This window comes from Sceloporus occidentalis, unplaced genomic scaffold, assembly GCF_023333645.1.
Source record: "Sceloporus occidentalis isolate IW3139 unplaced genomic scaffold, rSceOcc1.0.p SCAF_3, whole genome shotgun sequence".
Taxonomy (NCBI): Eukaryota; Metazoa; Chordata; class Lepidosauria; order Squamata; family Phrynosomatidae; genus Sceloporus; species Sceloporus occidentalis.
In genome coordinates, this window is record NW_028316983.1 from 187,547,257 (window position 1) to 187,563,981 (window position 16,725).

A 16,725-nucleotide genomic window follows, 5' to 3' on the forward strand; every position below is an offset into this window, starting at 1 on the left:
ACTTAAAGAATAAGAATATATTCTTATATATACTCCTAAACACCATGAACCTGTAAGACATAGGGTAGGTCTCTTAGTGACTCAGCCATTGGAATAAGCCTTCCATGAGTTAAAAAGGTTGGGAACCCCTAATCTAGATTCATTTCTATCTGGTTTCAGGCCTGATCTATGCAGGTAAATGAACATAAGGAGTGTGTCCCTGTTGGCTCTCTGGACCTCTTAGCTGGTTTCTATACTTGTCCAAAAGGATTAAGAGCTAGAGAGAGGAATCTGAATTTGCTGATAATCCCCTAATTTAAAGCTGCTTGCCTTTTTCAATAAATAGTACATGTGAGTGTTAAAATAACACCTCCTATCTTCTCAGCATAATCCTGTGCTTTAGAATAATCAAATCATTTAAACAAAACTCATCCCTTGTCCCATACTTTGCCATCAAGAATACTTTGGCATGCTTTCATTTAAACTGAAAGGTGAGTCACATTTATTATTCAGTTTGCATATACCACTCCCCAGAAGTATATAGTTCAGAAGCAAGACAGGCATCATCCTCATTCTGAAGAGGGGAGCAAGGAGAATTAGCACATGAATATTTGCTTCCTGAAGGTTAAAGACTATCTCAATGGGGGCAAAAGGGGTTTCAAATCTTTTTTTTTTTTACTTTTATATTTCTAGGATGGTGTTTCTTAGGCAATGCTTCATGTATTCAAACAAGTCACAAACAATCATTTTGCAGAAGTTTGTAATAATTTATTTAACCAGTGCTGGAAGAAGTAAGCAAGATTCTGTTGTATTTTCCAGAATTAAACCTTTTCCAAACCTTTTCTTTGTACATCAAGCATTCTATAATGCCTAAATGTGAAGAACGGAGGGCTACTATTTTTGGTAGCAATTATATAATTCTTTTAATAAATCTTTCTACTGAAAATTAATGAAACTACTGAAAATGACACACTACTAAGCGTTAAATTCTATTGTTGGTTCTGACCAGAGTAAAGCCACTGAATCAGTTGGATTTACCTATGTGTTGACTCACTATTCAACAATTCGGTTGAATGGGTCTACTCTTGTTGGGACCAACCAACAGGATTCCAACCTAAAATAGTTTAATAATGAAAAACCCTGCTCCCATATCCTAATCATTCATGTTCTGTTATTTCTCAACAATTTCCTAAAGCAGCGGTAGCTGAAGAATATTTTGGTCAGATATTCAATTTAATGGCAACCTTCAAGACTGCAAATTTCTGGTTGTTGGAGTTTCAGAAAGGTCTGCTACTAAACAGCTCTAAACTATTATGCTGTCTTAGAAACCTATGTGTAGCATTGTATCTGGATCCTTTATTATGAAATGTGGTTAAAGAAGAACCTGCAGCCAGCCACCATGGCCATCAGTGGATGATGCTTATCCAATACCCCATCACAGTAATTTCTGACTCTTAAGAATTGGAAAGAAAAAACATAAATATGGACAAATGAAATTCCATATAAAAGTTTACAGCCATCAATACCTTTCTGAAAGATGATGAATCCCATAGGAATGAACTCAATGAAATATTACTCAAACCACATTAGTCATCCATAGAAGATGAGTTCTGAGCAGCCTATGAAGATGTCCTTCACCAGAATGCTCTTTCCTTCTCTTCTTCATTGTTGATTCATTGAGTGAGTTTGTCATTTCACTTAGCTCTGGTGTCCCTGTCCTATTAGTTTATGGAGTCAGGGGAAGATTTGAATCACTAAATCCTGTAAATAAATTAATTTTTGTATTAAACAAAGACATTCAATTCCATTCAAGGTTTAAACAGTTGACATCTGCAGAAGTCATATTTTTGCCTCACTACAATGTTCCTCTGATACCAACGTCATAAGACAACATTTTCTGGGCTAACAAAGACTTACAGAGAAGGCTAAATATCTTACAAAACTGGAGAGTCAAAAATGGTACCTTGTAAGGGTAAGGAAAAGAAAGAACAAGATTGCTGAAGGAGAAAATGTGTTTGGAGTCTGCCACATCTTTGCTTCTTTCAATAACACTTTTACCCATAACTGACCTGTCTGGCAAAGAAATCATCTGTTGGCTAACTGGTGGCATGAAAGTGAAAGCCAAAAGAGATGAGTCTTCTCCTCATGCCACTATGTTGGCAGCCCACTATGTAGCCCAAAGGTGCAAGGAGTTGGGAATCACTGCCCTTCACATCAAGCTGAGAGCTACAGGAGGAAACAGGATAAAGACTCCTGGAACTGGAGGCCAGTCAGCCTTGAGAGCTCTGGCTCGATCTGGCATGAAGATTGGGCATATTGAGGATGTCACCTCCATTCCTTCAGACAGCACCTGTAGAAAGGGCAGTCGCCATGGTTGTCATCTGTAAACAGAGGCTGTTGATTTTCATCATTTAAGATTTCCAATAAATTTTCTGTTCTAATTTGTTCTCCTAAAAAATACCTTATGAAACAACACTGAACCATGGCAGTTTAAGTCATGTTAACCTGGATTATTTCTGCAGTGTGGATGCAGAAGTCAAAAGGCATTTCTTCCAAGCCCTGAAGTCTCTCCTGGGCTGCCAGGTGGAGTGAAGTGGACTGGAAGCACATATGACAAAGGGAGAGACAATACTGAAAAGTCTAGAAGCTGCATTACCTCCCTCTTAATTGCAGTGGGCTACACCCCCAATCCGGGTTCATCTCCTTATATACCCATGCTTCCAATATCACTCAAATTGCTTTTAAATGAAAACGACCACACAGAGTCTTTGAGGCAGTTTTAACATGGCTTTGCCTCCCCATGCCTATTTTAGATTAGAGGGTTTCAGAACTGGAAGTGATCATATGTAACCTAAAATAGGTCTGGGGGGGCAAACATGTGAAAAAATTGCCCCCACATGCTTTAGAGCAGATCTCTCAAGAAGGGTTGTCTGGAACCTCTGTGAGAGGTCACTAGGGGTTCCCCAAAAGATTTTTTTAAAAATAAAATAAAATAAAATGAGCTGTAGATATAGTAAGTTTTACGTAGTGGTTCCCTGAGAACTACAAATTATTTCAACAGTTCATTCAGTCTATGAGAAAGGCTGTGAACAGTCTTTTAAAATTAATAAAGGTGTGTGTGTGTTGAAAGTGCAGACCCCTGGGACTGTGCTGGGATTTGGATGCTCACTTTGCATACCCCTGAAATACGAAACACTGTTTTTCCTCAGTGTGGTGCTGACATCCATTTTCAGCCTGATTGCTGTAGGCCAAAAGCAGTTCAACGGCTGGTGGAGACAGAGAAAATGCTTCCTGTTTATCTGTATAATTGCTGCCTGAAAGCCACTAAAAGGATTGTTTCACACCACAATGTCTTTTCAAAGAAACTTGTCATCAGGGAGAGAGATATTTGACAGGAAATGTTTTCAAAGGAAGACAGTATTTTCAAACTCTAAAAACATTTCCTTGAACTTTTATTTCTCACTTTAGCCATTCATTCTGTTTTATAATCAGTGCAAAGGGAAAACCAAACAGTCACAGCTCCATGTTAACAAGGAAGTACTTTCTGGAAAATAAATTGATCACATTTCCCAAAATCATACTCAGCCTTGTAATCTTGAGAGCTAACCCTTAGTAGGGCTTCTAATCATGAGGAATCCATGTTCACTGTAGAAAATCAAGCCACAAAATAGTAAAGAAATCTCTGTGTGTGTGTGTGTGTGTGTGTGTGCAAATAATAATAATAATAATTTGTATCTCGCTTTTTCACAAGGGAATCAAAGTGGATTCCAACAGTATAAATAAAACATCAAACAATTAAAAATTACAATTTAAACACCCCCAAACCCAAGCCCTCCCCATCATAAAAACAGTGATAAACCTCTAAAAAAAGATTAAACATAAAAAAATTTAAAATGTCCAATATATATATATATATATATATATATATATATAAAATGATATTTTATCTTATATACAGTGGATTAGATCAAGAATCAGATCTAGAACAGAGCTATTGAAATCATGATTACATTAAATCCCATTGATTTCAGTGGGCCTGCTCCTAGTATAATTGAATCTGGATTGAATTTACAAAAACAAATGCAACTCTTAATCAGTGTAAAATATATTTTTGCATGTTTATTTCATTGGCAATAATCTCTCTTTTAAATTGCAGGTAATTTTTATATTGTGTAATGAGACTAAATTTAAACATTGTGGGAACAATCCAAGTGACAGAGCCAAACAAACAGGCAGCTGATGTTGACCAGGAGCCAAAAACATGCTATCAAGCCAATGGCCAGCACTAGACATCCAAACCACAGAACAAGTCAGAGCAAGTATAGATTATCTTTGCCAATGTGAATAAGAGTTTAAACCTTTCTAGTTAGGAGAGCCAATGTAATCTGATCTGGATCAAGTGGACTATTTGGTATCATTGCCTGTATGTTACCTTCTTTGTCCTCACTTATCTTGTATTAAATTTGAACAATCCAGCATTTCTGGAGCCAAAAGGAGACTTAGGCCAGCATCCTGTTGTAATGTAATGATCCTGCTCCTGCTCCTGAGCAAGATGGGACTCTTGAAGATCCTCTAGCTGCCATCATCCACTGATTTATCCCACATGACTCAGTACCTCATTGGGAAGTTATTAAAGATTTTTAACATGCCCTCCTCCCCACAAAATCTCAGATGGTCAGGAAATAGTTGGAGGCTGGACTCACATTGGCTGTGAGTTAATCTATAACCCAAAAAAAGACCAGAGTAAAAATATACAGTGGGTTGTTGGCCTCTGCTTGGGTACCAGAATTCATGGATGTTCATGTCCCATTCTGTACAATAGTGTCCCTTATATAAGACAGCAAAATTAAAGTATGCTTGTGGCAAATTATGTGTGTGAATATTTTTGAACTGGTTGTTTGAATCTGTGTATACAGAAGACCAACTGTACATACAAACACACTATACTAGAGGTTAGCTATACTGTCAGTTCACAGACATGTAGAAAACATTCCCCCCCTTAACCACCAATCCTCTGAATGATAGGGCATCGAATTCAGTGTTGGAACATCCAGACACATGTTGAATATCAAAGTTAAAGTCTTGAAAGGACAGGGTGATTAGGCTCAGAGTGACTATAGAGTACTGTCTGTACCCTTAAGGGCCTGACTGGTATGGACCCAAAACAGATAAGACAAATAAAGTGGCTTCTGACCGCTTTGGGGGCATGGTATTTACATGACGCACACATCCAAAGTGGCCAGAAGCAGAACAGAGTCCACACTGAGGCAAGATGTGGCCCAAAAGGGAGTGGATTAACTCTGCTCCTGCTGGCGGCCCATTTGGGACTGCAGCAGCAGCCCACTTCAGGTGTGGGCTATACAGTCGCCATGGTCCCAGACCAACCAGGGCCACAGCAGCCTCTGGCCTCTCCTTCCAGGCCATCTGCTTCAGCCTGAAGAAGACTAGATCATCACCCAAGATTGCAAGACATTGACAGTCACTGTACACAGTGACAGTCCAGTAACCTATCCCTGAAATGGATATGTGCTGTTGGTAGTTGTGCTCGGGTCTCTCACAACTCTCACAGTAATCCTAATGTGATCCACATAGGAATTATGAATATCCGAATGTTGAACACCTGTGCCTCTATAAGCAGCAACTTTCTTGCCTCCCCCACCAACAACATGTGTCTTCTGTGATTAGGAACCTTACAAGAGCCACGATCAACAGATGGCCAGGTCCCAGGGTCACTGGAATTTGATGAACTTCTGTTCCTGCTTGCAGTTGGCTTTAATGTGCTCATGCTCACCACACAAGAAGCATTTTGTATTGGCCTTGTCACCTGACTAGCTTTGAGATCTGAAAGAAGACTGTTGAGCAGATAGGTGCTTGTCTGTTGGTTTGGGAGTGTTGGCCTTGTGTGACTGGTACCAAAGGTTCCCTTTGCATGAGAAATGGGTCTCTGGTGTTGCCTTAGTGTCCCTCAGTTTGAGTAGGAAAGTTGGTGCACAGTGGTTTCTAGATGGTGGTCTCTTTGTATAAGAAGTGAGTCCCTGGTTTCACTTTATGGAGAATCCCTGAGTAGGAAGGTTGGCAGGCTAATCCAGACAACTCTACATTACCAGAGTCAGCAGACCCCAGAGACTGGCAACAATTTCCAGTTCCATTTTGTTCAGGAGAAACATGCCCCTCCTAAGCCATGTCTATGTACCAGAACATCAGCTTCCACAAATCGGAGGAAAAAAGCATCTTGGCTGAATTGACCCAAAGCAGATTAATGCATTCCCCTTTTTAGAAAGGCAGAGAGAGAGAATGGGACTGAAGGGCAGGAAAATGCAGAGAAAGAGATCCTAGCTAACCCTTGCCGTAACACAAACCTACCAACTGCTCTCAGTTGGCAATGCAAGTCTCGAATTTGAATTGCTCCCTCCCAACCAAGGAGAAAAAAAGTGATTAAAAAAACCTGCTGTTGGCTGCCAAAGTCAGCTGATCACTTCAAAGATGGGGGTTGGAATCTGTAAGCTTCCAGCATCAGCTGCATTTCTCAGAATAGACTGAGAGAAACCAAGCAGGAAGCAGATTAGTAGCCACATGGCTGTCTGGCCAATGGAAAGTCAGCCTCATACACGCAGAGAGTGCTACCGTCAGCCAGTCCTACCCTGTGTAAAAAAGCTGGCAACACGCAGCCACCACTACCCTTATTAGAGGATGGGAGAAAACAGGGGGGAAATTCCCAAGTATAACAGGATGACCAGAAGTGTAGTGTGTGTGAGGGCGGGTGTGTGCTCTCCTGCCCTCAAGGAACCTCTCAAGATATGCAGAAATGATCCTGCATGACTGCAGCTTTCCCCATCCCCTCCAAGGCACCAAGCCCTAGGGGAAAAGATGCTCTCCAGATCCCCAAGCTCTCCTCCACCACCATCCCTTCCATAAGCAGAGGACCAAGCCAACTGGGAACAAAAAGCACCAACTCAGAGAGAAAAAAACAAGACACAAGGCCGACTTAGAAACAAAGGCAGACTTCCCCACATGTCCCCCTCTTCTTCTTGTTGTTGTTGTTTTTAACTGCCCTCAAGTTAGGCTCGACCCATGGGAACCCTGTGGATGAAACATCTCCAAGATTCTCCACTCTCTGCTCAGATCATGCAGGCTGAGGTCCGTAGCTTTCCTGATTGAGTCTAACCATCTGACATGTGGTCTTCCTCTCTTTCTACTGCCCTCTACTTTTCCCAACACTATTGTCTTTTCTAATGCTTTATGCCTTCTCATGATGTGGCCAAAGTATGACAGGCTTATTTTGGTGATCCTGGCTTCTAGGGAGAACTTAGGTTTGATCTGTTCTAGAAGCCATTGTTTGTCTTCTTGCCCTTCCATAGTACATCCTCAGCACTCTTCTCCAGCATCACATCTCAAATGAGTTGATTTTCTTTCTATCAGCTCTCTTCGTTGTCCCATTTTCACATCCATACATGGTGATGGAGAACACAATGGCTTGGACTATCCTCACTTCAGCATTCAGAATTACATCTTTACACTTTAGGCTCTTGTCCTGTTCTCTCATAGCTGTTCTTCCCAATTCTAGTCTTCTGATTTCTTGATTGCAGTCGCCATTCTCATCCATATTTTATCCTAGGTATGGGAACTCTTTTGATTATTTCAATTTTCTCAATGTCCAGGATGAATTCTCGCAGATCTTCCTTAGTCTTTATTTTTGTTTTCTTAATGTTCTGCATTAAACCTACCTTGGCACTTTCCTCCTTGACATTTTCCAGTAATTGCTCCTGATCTTTGCTGGTTTCTGCTAGTAGTATTGTGCTTTCTGCATATCTTAGGTTGTTAATGTTCCTTCCTCCAGTCTTCATTCTACTGTCTCTAAGCCTAAACCTTCTGTATGATATTTTAAAAATAATATTGAATAATCAGGTTAAATAAACAGGATTATAGCATGTAGTCTTCCCTCTTTTGCTGATCTCTTCTCCTATCCTTCCCCAAATCTTTCAAGGAGTAGGAGCCAGAAGACAAAGAAACAAGAAAGAGACTACACACACACTTTCCGGTTACATTCCACCTAACACCCCCAAAGTCCTCCATCATTCTACATGTCATGGCCCTGCTTTTGAGTAGAAGATGGAACCCCTGAAGATAATCTAGTTGCTACCATCCACTGAGTTATTCCATGTGATTCAGTAACTCATTGGGATTGGTACATGCTGAGTTAAGGCATGAAGAATGTTGGAGAGAGGAGATCTTTGAACGACATCTTTTTAGTCTAATCAAGCAACCTACATTAGCACAAGGATATCTTTTACATGAAGGTATCTTTCTTCAGGCATTACTTAAGAGTAGTTATAAAGTTATCAACAGCTCCAGTCATATCCAGCTGAGGTTAAAAAGAACATAATCCCCTAAAACAAGTAACTAAACTTTCCTATTCTATTCATGATAGAGTTGGAAATCTGGGTCTTGGATGTTCTTGAGAAGCTAGGATTGTGGGCACCTCAGCCTAACATGTAACCAAGCTTCCCTAGGTGAGACAAGCACCTCAGTCTCAAAGTCCCACTCTCTTTGTCTCTCTCTGTGCCTTGTAACACCCTGAGGTTTTTATAGCCTCTCACTGGGAAGCATCTCAAAGTTTGAACACTTTTCTTCAACTTGTTATCCTCATTGGGGAATTGTCTCTCATGATCTTTGTTGCTCCTCTGTGTTATTGAACTCCAATAAATGCAACTTAACATGAGCACATCATTAACCCTTTATTTACCTGGAGGAGAGACTATATCTTTCAGTTGTGTTGCCCAGATAATGGAAGAAACCATATTCACAGTGACACACTAATGTGTAAACTGCACTATGCATGCAGAGTGTTTGTTTTCAATGTGCAATGGTTGTATCATTGACAGCAACAGGAATGCATGCAGTTTCACACTGATGTTCAGAGTGTAGTATGTAAATTATGACAGCCATGTACATTGACGTCTAAAGCTTATTCAATGTGCTATGTTGCTATCCTGTATCAGGGCTGTGTAGTAGAAGCAGAACATAACTCCACTCATTGTTTTTATATTATGCAGTAGAGGTGTAGGATCTCTGCCTTAACAAACAGGATTTTGGCTACAGACATATCTTTTATTCAGTTCCTACTTGCATCTCTATTTAATCTTAGTCCCCACTTCACCTTAGATGGCCAGGTATATATTATAGCATAGCCATGCTGGTTGGGCATTCTGGCAGTTTTAGTTCAAAAAGTAACTTTTCAAAATTCTACATTTTGAAAAGGTGTCTGCTGCAACTGCACATTAAAAGGCAACCATTGCTGCTTAGCCCATGTAAATGGTAAATGAGTCTTATGGATGGTCTCCAAATGTACACCACAGGTAGTGCCCATTGCCTCATGCCCATTTGAGTAAGATACCATGTGTGTGATGCATTTCTGAAAACTAGCTCATACAAGGTCTTCTAGCTCTTTCAAGTGCTTGCTGCAAACCAAAGAGAATAACTGGCATACTTAGCAGAGACATCTTGCCAAGATTTTCTTTTCTTTTTTCCTTCCTTCCTTCCTTCCTTCCTTCCTTCCTTTCTTTCTTTTTTCTTTTTTTCCTGGACAACTCTCTAGGGAATGTATAGGAAGTGTGCGAGACAGTTTCATCTTCCCCATTTATTGATATCACCAGGCTTAATTAGGAGAAGTCTTCAGTAGACTGGGATTGTTATGAGTGGCAATTTCACACTTTGATTTGGCTGTTTGTTGAAATGCAGTATTGGTCAGGGGCGGGCAGAAAAATCTCAGTGGCTTATAGCAGATCTGCAAATTAACAACAACGATTACAGTCATCCCCCCCTCCCCTCAAAATAGGAGGAAACGAAGAAAGCTTGCAGGGAGAGAACCAGGAATAAATGTGAAAGGGCTGGAAGTTAATTTCTTACACTTCTACCCAGAAAATTGCAACAAGGGATATGCACCCCAGAACAGGGACAGGCAGGGCTCAAGTACTCTTAAGATGAGGCTGGGGGCCTGTCTCTTCAATGATTAGGCAAAATTCAAGGCTCCTGTGTAATTGAACCCACTTAGGAAGCATCAATTCGAAGTGCACCAAGTGATCAAGCACTAAAAATATATTAATTATTGTATCTGAACTCCCCCAAGGAATAGCAAAGGCTGCATGCAGTCTACTCTACTTGGGAGAAAACTACAATTAACACATGGAGTGAATTTCCAATTTCAGATTAGGCATGTAACAGTCAAGGACAATTAATCTGATTGTATACCCAGGTACTGTGAATTTATCCATGCTCCTTTAAAGGAGCCCTGGTGGCACAGTAGTTAAGTGCCAGTACTGCAGCCACAACATTGAGAATTCAATCCTGAGAGCTCCAGGGTTGACTTAGCCTTCCATCCTTTCATAGGTTGGTAAAATGAGTACCCAGCTTGTTGGGGGCAATTGGCTAACACGTTGAAAACCACTTAAAGACTGCTTAGTTCAGTATGAAGAGGTATAGAAATGTAAATGCTATTGCTATTGCTCCTTTAAAGCCATCCAAGATCCAAAACACACTGCAGAAATAATACAGTTTGAGACTACTTTAACAGCCCTGCCTCAATGCTAGGGAATTCTGGAAACTGTAGTTTTGTGAGACATTGAGTCTTCTCTGTCAGAGAGCTCTGGTGCCATAATAAATTACAATTCCCAGGATTCCCTAGCACTGAGCCAGGGGAGGTAAAGCAGTCTCAAACTGGATTACTTCTGGAGTCTGTTTTGGACCCAAGTTGGCAATCATCACTATATCCTGTGGCAGCAACCTCTATAGTTTAAGTATGTATGGGCTGTATGAGGAAGTGCCTTCTTTTTTATTTGTCCTGAATTACTCACCATCCCGTTTGAGCGAACAACTTTGGCTTTAGTATTATGAGAGATGCATAATTTTAAACATCTCTATAATGTCTCAGTAATGTCTCCCCTTACTCTCCTTTTTCCTAAACTAAAAGGCCATAAAGATTACAACCTATAGGTAAGTTGCTTCAGTCCTTCAGTCATTTTACTTGCCCTTTTCTGCACCTTTTCCATCACCACAATATCCTTTTGAGGTGTGGTGACCAGAACTATACACAGTATTCCAAATGTGGTTACACCATGGATTCTATAAGGACAGCATGATAATGATGGTTTTATTTCTGATCCCTTTTCTAATTATGCCCAATGGGGAACTTAGCTTCTTTTCCCCCAGCAGCCATGCATTTCCTTGATATTTTCATAGCAACGCCAGCCATGATCCTCAGATCCTTTGGCCAATAGTTGCCAGCTCAGATCCTGTCATGAATTTTGGCTTTTCATCCCCAAAAGTATCACTTTGCACTTCTTTTTGCTGACTTTTCATGTAATAAATAATCAATAATAAACTTTTTATTTATATCCCACTTTTTGTCTGGACAATCAAAGCGGCGTACAAGTTAAAATGAAAACAGTACATACCCAATATTCCCCACCCCCTTAAAAAGGAATTAAACAATTAGAATTAAAACACCTAAAAACACTAAAACATAGATATTTTAAAACAGTTAGCTAAACAGTAGGCAGAGCCAAACACATATGGAGATGACAATACAATGGTACTATGTTAAAGCCCATTCTTCAGGTATGGAGAAATACATTGTAATTCTTCACAATATCTTTTTGTTTTTATTCCCCTACATATTTCAATGTTATTAGCAAACCTGGCCACCCCACTATACACTCTTAACTGAAAGTTTTGCAAAAGGAGAGTGTGTACACCTCTATCTTGACAGACATGGTTAGCATTTTCTTTTGAGAGCATTTTGTCTGCATCCCTGTATATTCCTTGAGGGCATGAACTAGCTTGTTATTATTATTATATGTAAGTTGCTTTTTTTAAACTGAGGAGTACAGCAAAATAAATCTGCTTTAAATAAATAATACCAAATAAATAATAAAAGAAATTTCTTGGTGTGATCTATGTGCTGTTTTTTAATTAGATTATATGTCTGCATTGATTCAGTATTTTGCATTTGGCTCCAGCTGGTCCCTAGGATTTACTGTAAAAATCCTGAAATATAGTTCCCTGAAGTGCAGCCATCCCTACTATAAGGCCTTATTGAGGTATTCAGTAATAAAGTGATCAACGTTTTTTCACTTTGCTCAGAGCCCGTGGGATGTATGTATACCATTTTAATTAATGAATTCATGCATTTATGAATGAATGTTCTCTGAAGCTTTTTCAGAGAGAACAGAAATCAAGACAGAAATAACCTTTAGCATAGAGCATTTTTCGTCAGTCAGGCACAAAGCTTAAAGGATGGATGAGATATCCTGGATCTGGGGGGGTGGGGAAAGCAGAAATTGTTATTCACAGAGCAGTGATATTTTTCTTTCTTTTTTGTTGCATTCTCATCTACAAAGAGCAGGAAAGTAATTTGTGGCCTTTTGTACCTTTAATGCAGGACAGGGCTTAGTCATTACAGATGGAGATAGATGGGTTCAGCATAGGTCAGTACTCCAGGGCAATTTGTTAATTAGGAATCCACATAGCTGTGGTCAGGTGGAGCTTTCAAGACAACATGCTGATAAAGGGAGGATTCTAGTATAAAGAACTCTTACTTTTAGATACCAGTATTAACATGATTATTGAAGAGTACTGACATTGTATAGTAGGGAAACAGCTCCATTTCCCATTCCCTCCAATGATCAGATGTCAACTGCAAAGGTAGAAAAAAAGATCCTTAAAGGCATCATTGCCACTCTCTTTGACACATTTGCTTATTCAAGTATGATCTGGCTCTTAATTGACCAACCTTTTGAGTTATCCATTGTGATGCTAGAAAGGTGCAAAATTGCCTTTATTGAATTAGATTAGCCTCTCCTCAACTGGATACACTCCTGATGTGTGAGAATACAAAATCGATCATCCACCATGGCCATTATTCACATGAGTTTAATTCTCCAGACAGGTAAATTCACACACTGGGACCAGAACACCTGAAGCTGGGGCAATTGTCTAAGAACCACAGAATCATAGAGTTGGAAGAGACCACAAGGGCCATCCAGTCCAACCCCCTGCCATGCAGGAACTCAAAGCACCCCCAACAGATGGCCATTCAGCCTCTGCTTAAAGACCTCCAAGGAAGGAGACTCCACCACACTCCAAGGGAGTTTGTTGCACTGTCGAACATCTCTCACTGTCAGGAAGTTTCTCCTAATGTTGAAGAGTTAAGAAGAATCTTGCTTGCTCCAATGAAAGCCCTATCTAGTGCAGCATCTTGTGATTCAGACATGGCTGTTAATAGGTTGGCTTCAGCTAGTTCCATTATACTGACAGAATACTCTGTAGTACAGCAGAGGATTCCCCATTGGAATAAGGAAAAGGACAATTTTCAAAGAATCCTCCCAACATCCCCAAAACCCTGCTACTTGATTTGTCCAAATATTCATGGAAGAGTAGATATCTAAATCTTCAAGCTATACATCAGTTACAAAAGGCTTTGAATGTTGAAGTGACTTTGTGGACATTAATGAGCAATTTTGCATCCATCAAAGTCCTAAAAGAAAGCCTTTGAGAGAGAAGTAAAGCTGAAATTGCCTTTTAAAAAACCCACCTCAGATACAAACTATGAGCTGCATTATTATCAGGTAGAGAGATGCTCTGCATATAAATTAAGCAGATGTGGTAATATAATGCAGTCCTTGCCAATAGGAAATCATTTTGTTTCTCCATATTGTATCCTAGAAGTGACCTCTTGTCAAGTAACGCATCAGGACAATCACTCAAGTTATGCTTGTTAAAGGGAAATACATTAAGAAAAGAGGAAGACCATACTACTGGTGGTCTTATACACTACAGGTTATTTAGCTGTAACTACAATCAATTTAGCATGTTTATTTCTTTAAAATGAACTATAATTTCTTATTACCTAAACAATCAATGGGTTTACTGTAATCTGTAAAGCACAATTTTCTTCTGATTTTCTTCTGAAAGTTTTTGGTGCATTCCATTATCCAATGTATGTTTGCAATATGATCCCAAGTGCTTCTTTCTTTTCTAAACCAATCTTGGACAGCTAGGATTTCTTACTCCATACACTCTAAAAGTCTTCCTTGTAAAATTTGGAGCATCACTTTGTTTCCATGGGAAATCAGTGCAATAGTCCAATGGTTACTACACTTTTGGTGTCCCGTTTCTTGGGAGCTGGGATGTAGACTGAGTTTTGTTTCTAGGCTATTGTTTTGTTTTCCATATTTGTTGACACACAAAAAAAAAAAGGAATTGGAATGGATTCTGTTTCTGTAGCCTGAAATATCTCTATTGATATGCCATGTGTACCTGGTGATTTATTTCTTCCAAGCACTTTTCCATTTCTCTTTCTAAGACAAAGGATTCATCCTCAAATGGTTCATCCTGCAAGGAATTTGTCATTGTTCCATCACTTCTAAAGTTTCCCAGTATATTGCTTCAGTATATATTTATTTTGTCTTAGTCATACAATGTCTTCCCTTCTGAGTCACGCAGCACCCATATTCTTCATTAAAATTCTCTCCAAATTTCTTGGATCATGAAGAGAAGGTCTCTTGTTCTGAAATTTTGGACATTTTCTTCTATTTCTTGGTTTTAGTTGTTATAATGCTTCTCCTTGATCCTATGCAAAGTTCTCTGAACTGTTACATTCAGGAGCCTGTCACCTTTTACTTTTGCTTCTTATCTGTCCTTAATTGCTTGTGGCTTTCTTTGTTTATGGCTAGAGATGGTGTCTTTTAGCATTCTTCCCTGACAATGTCTCTGGGTTCAGTCTGGAGTAATTCTGGTTCCCTGTCAATTAGACTTAGTAAGAGAAATCTGTCCTTTATATGGTCTTTAAATTCCACAGTGATGTTCTTTAAGTTGTATTTTGGCACAATGTTTTTCTCTTTACAACTATTGAAATACAAGTAAGGAAAGTATAGTGGAGAATTACAAGCTGATGTCACAGTTGAAACACAGCAGAAATTTTCATTAGAAATCATGGCACAGCTAACTCGATTTGTTTAGAAGCTATAATGAGGTTTGATTTGTATGATTTGTATGGCCATCTTTCTTAATGTTTCTTATTAATCTTTCTTAACTCAGATCCCCCATGCATATACACACACATATATATTTTTGGCTGGAAGTGGGGTGCAAGTAGTTAGCCTTGCCAAAATAGTCTGGCATTGGTACTGCTGGCATAATATGTCAAAATTATATTCCAGTCAGCAGTTAAGCTGTTGCATTTTGCACTAGATGCAATCTCCAAATCATCCTCAAAGGCAGCCTCACTTAGAGCATAGATTTACAAATCTAAAGAGCCTCCAAACCCAGTTACACCACAGTCTAAAATTACCTCCTTGCACTCCTGCTTCAAGTTACAGTATCTCTACTGATGCCAGCCATGACTCCCACAGCTCTGATCAATAGCAGAATGACATAGGAGAAACACTGGCCTACCAAGACAAACCTGTTGTTCTTTGCTTGCTGCCAGTGTCACAGTCACTTCATCCTGTGCTAATAGCTACCTGAGCAGCTAGATCTCAGAAGCAGAAACCTCAGGTCTGAGTGCCTTGCTGCATGCAGATGTCCCAAAAATATGTTTTCTTTCCTTCAGGGCTGCACTAAAAGTCAGCAGAGCAATGAGAATTTGAGAAAAAAGCTTTGGCCTGGTGAGGCTGAACCTTCTTCTCATCTTCTGCAATAGGTCATCTGACACTTTATTAATTCTAGACAGGACTGGATGGAAGGAATGAACAACAGCAGCGCTCTGATCTGATAAACAATAAATGTCTTTGAACTGTTTTACACCTGAGTTTGCTGATCTGGAACCTGGGAGAACTGATATGACCATTTTGGCCACAAGATGGCACCTGGAAACTATGCTAATAAAACATTGGAATTCCTTGCATAACTCTGGCATGAAATAGTAATTTATAACAAGTTTCTACCTTCAACAAAAGCAAAACTTTTTTTAATTTGGACAATAATAGCCAAATTATTCACTGTCTATTGAAAGCACCACCAATCATTGCTAATATGGGATAGAGATTTAAAAAAATGACTACTGACACTAAGCAATCACCCAAATGGAAATACCTAACACAAGCACACCTTCAGCACATTCATCAGGAAACTAAACTGACCATGCAACTTCTTTGTCAAAGCACAACCATTACATCAGAGTTCCTGATTCCTCTGATTAGCATAAAATCTCAGCAATATAGCTATGTCCACTTTAAAAATGACAGCCTTTGAATTGCAAAGGGATCTTGCAGCACCTTGCATACTGATATTTTAGACTAACACAGCTCTGTCTCTGAATTCTAAATCCTTGAGTTCTTTGATGTTTTAATCCAAACAGAAGGAAAGCTTCTTCCTTCTTGCTCCTACTCCAAAACAAAAAAAGAGAGAGCTGTAGCTCAGCACTAGGGCATGTCCTTTTCTTCAGAAGTTCCAGAATAAAGCCCTGTTATCTCCAGATAGGGTTTGCAAAGACTGAAGTTCTACACAGAACTCTGGACAGCTACTAATAATCAATGTAGATTATAATGAACCAAGGCTGAATCCACACTGCAGAAATAATAGTTTTCACTGCTTTAAATGTCATGGCTTCATGCTATGGAATCCTGGGATCTGTCATTTGTTGCAGCACCAGAGCTTTCTGGCATAGCAGGCTAAATGTTTCAGATAACTACAATTCCCAGAAATTCTATAGCACTGGCCCATGGCAGTTAAAGTGGTGTCAAACAAGAT

At 39.5% G+C, this 16,725-nt stretch overlaps 1 pseudogene; it reads left to right on the forward strand.

Moving 5' to 3' along the window:
* Positions 1 to 1,935: 1,935 nt before the first annotated feature.
* Positions 1,936 to 2,366, forward strand: LOC149317231 (small ribosomal subunit protein uS11 pseudogene; annotated as a pseudogene).
* The last annotated feature ends 14,359 nt before the right edge of the window (positions 2,367 to 16,725 follow it).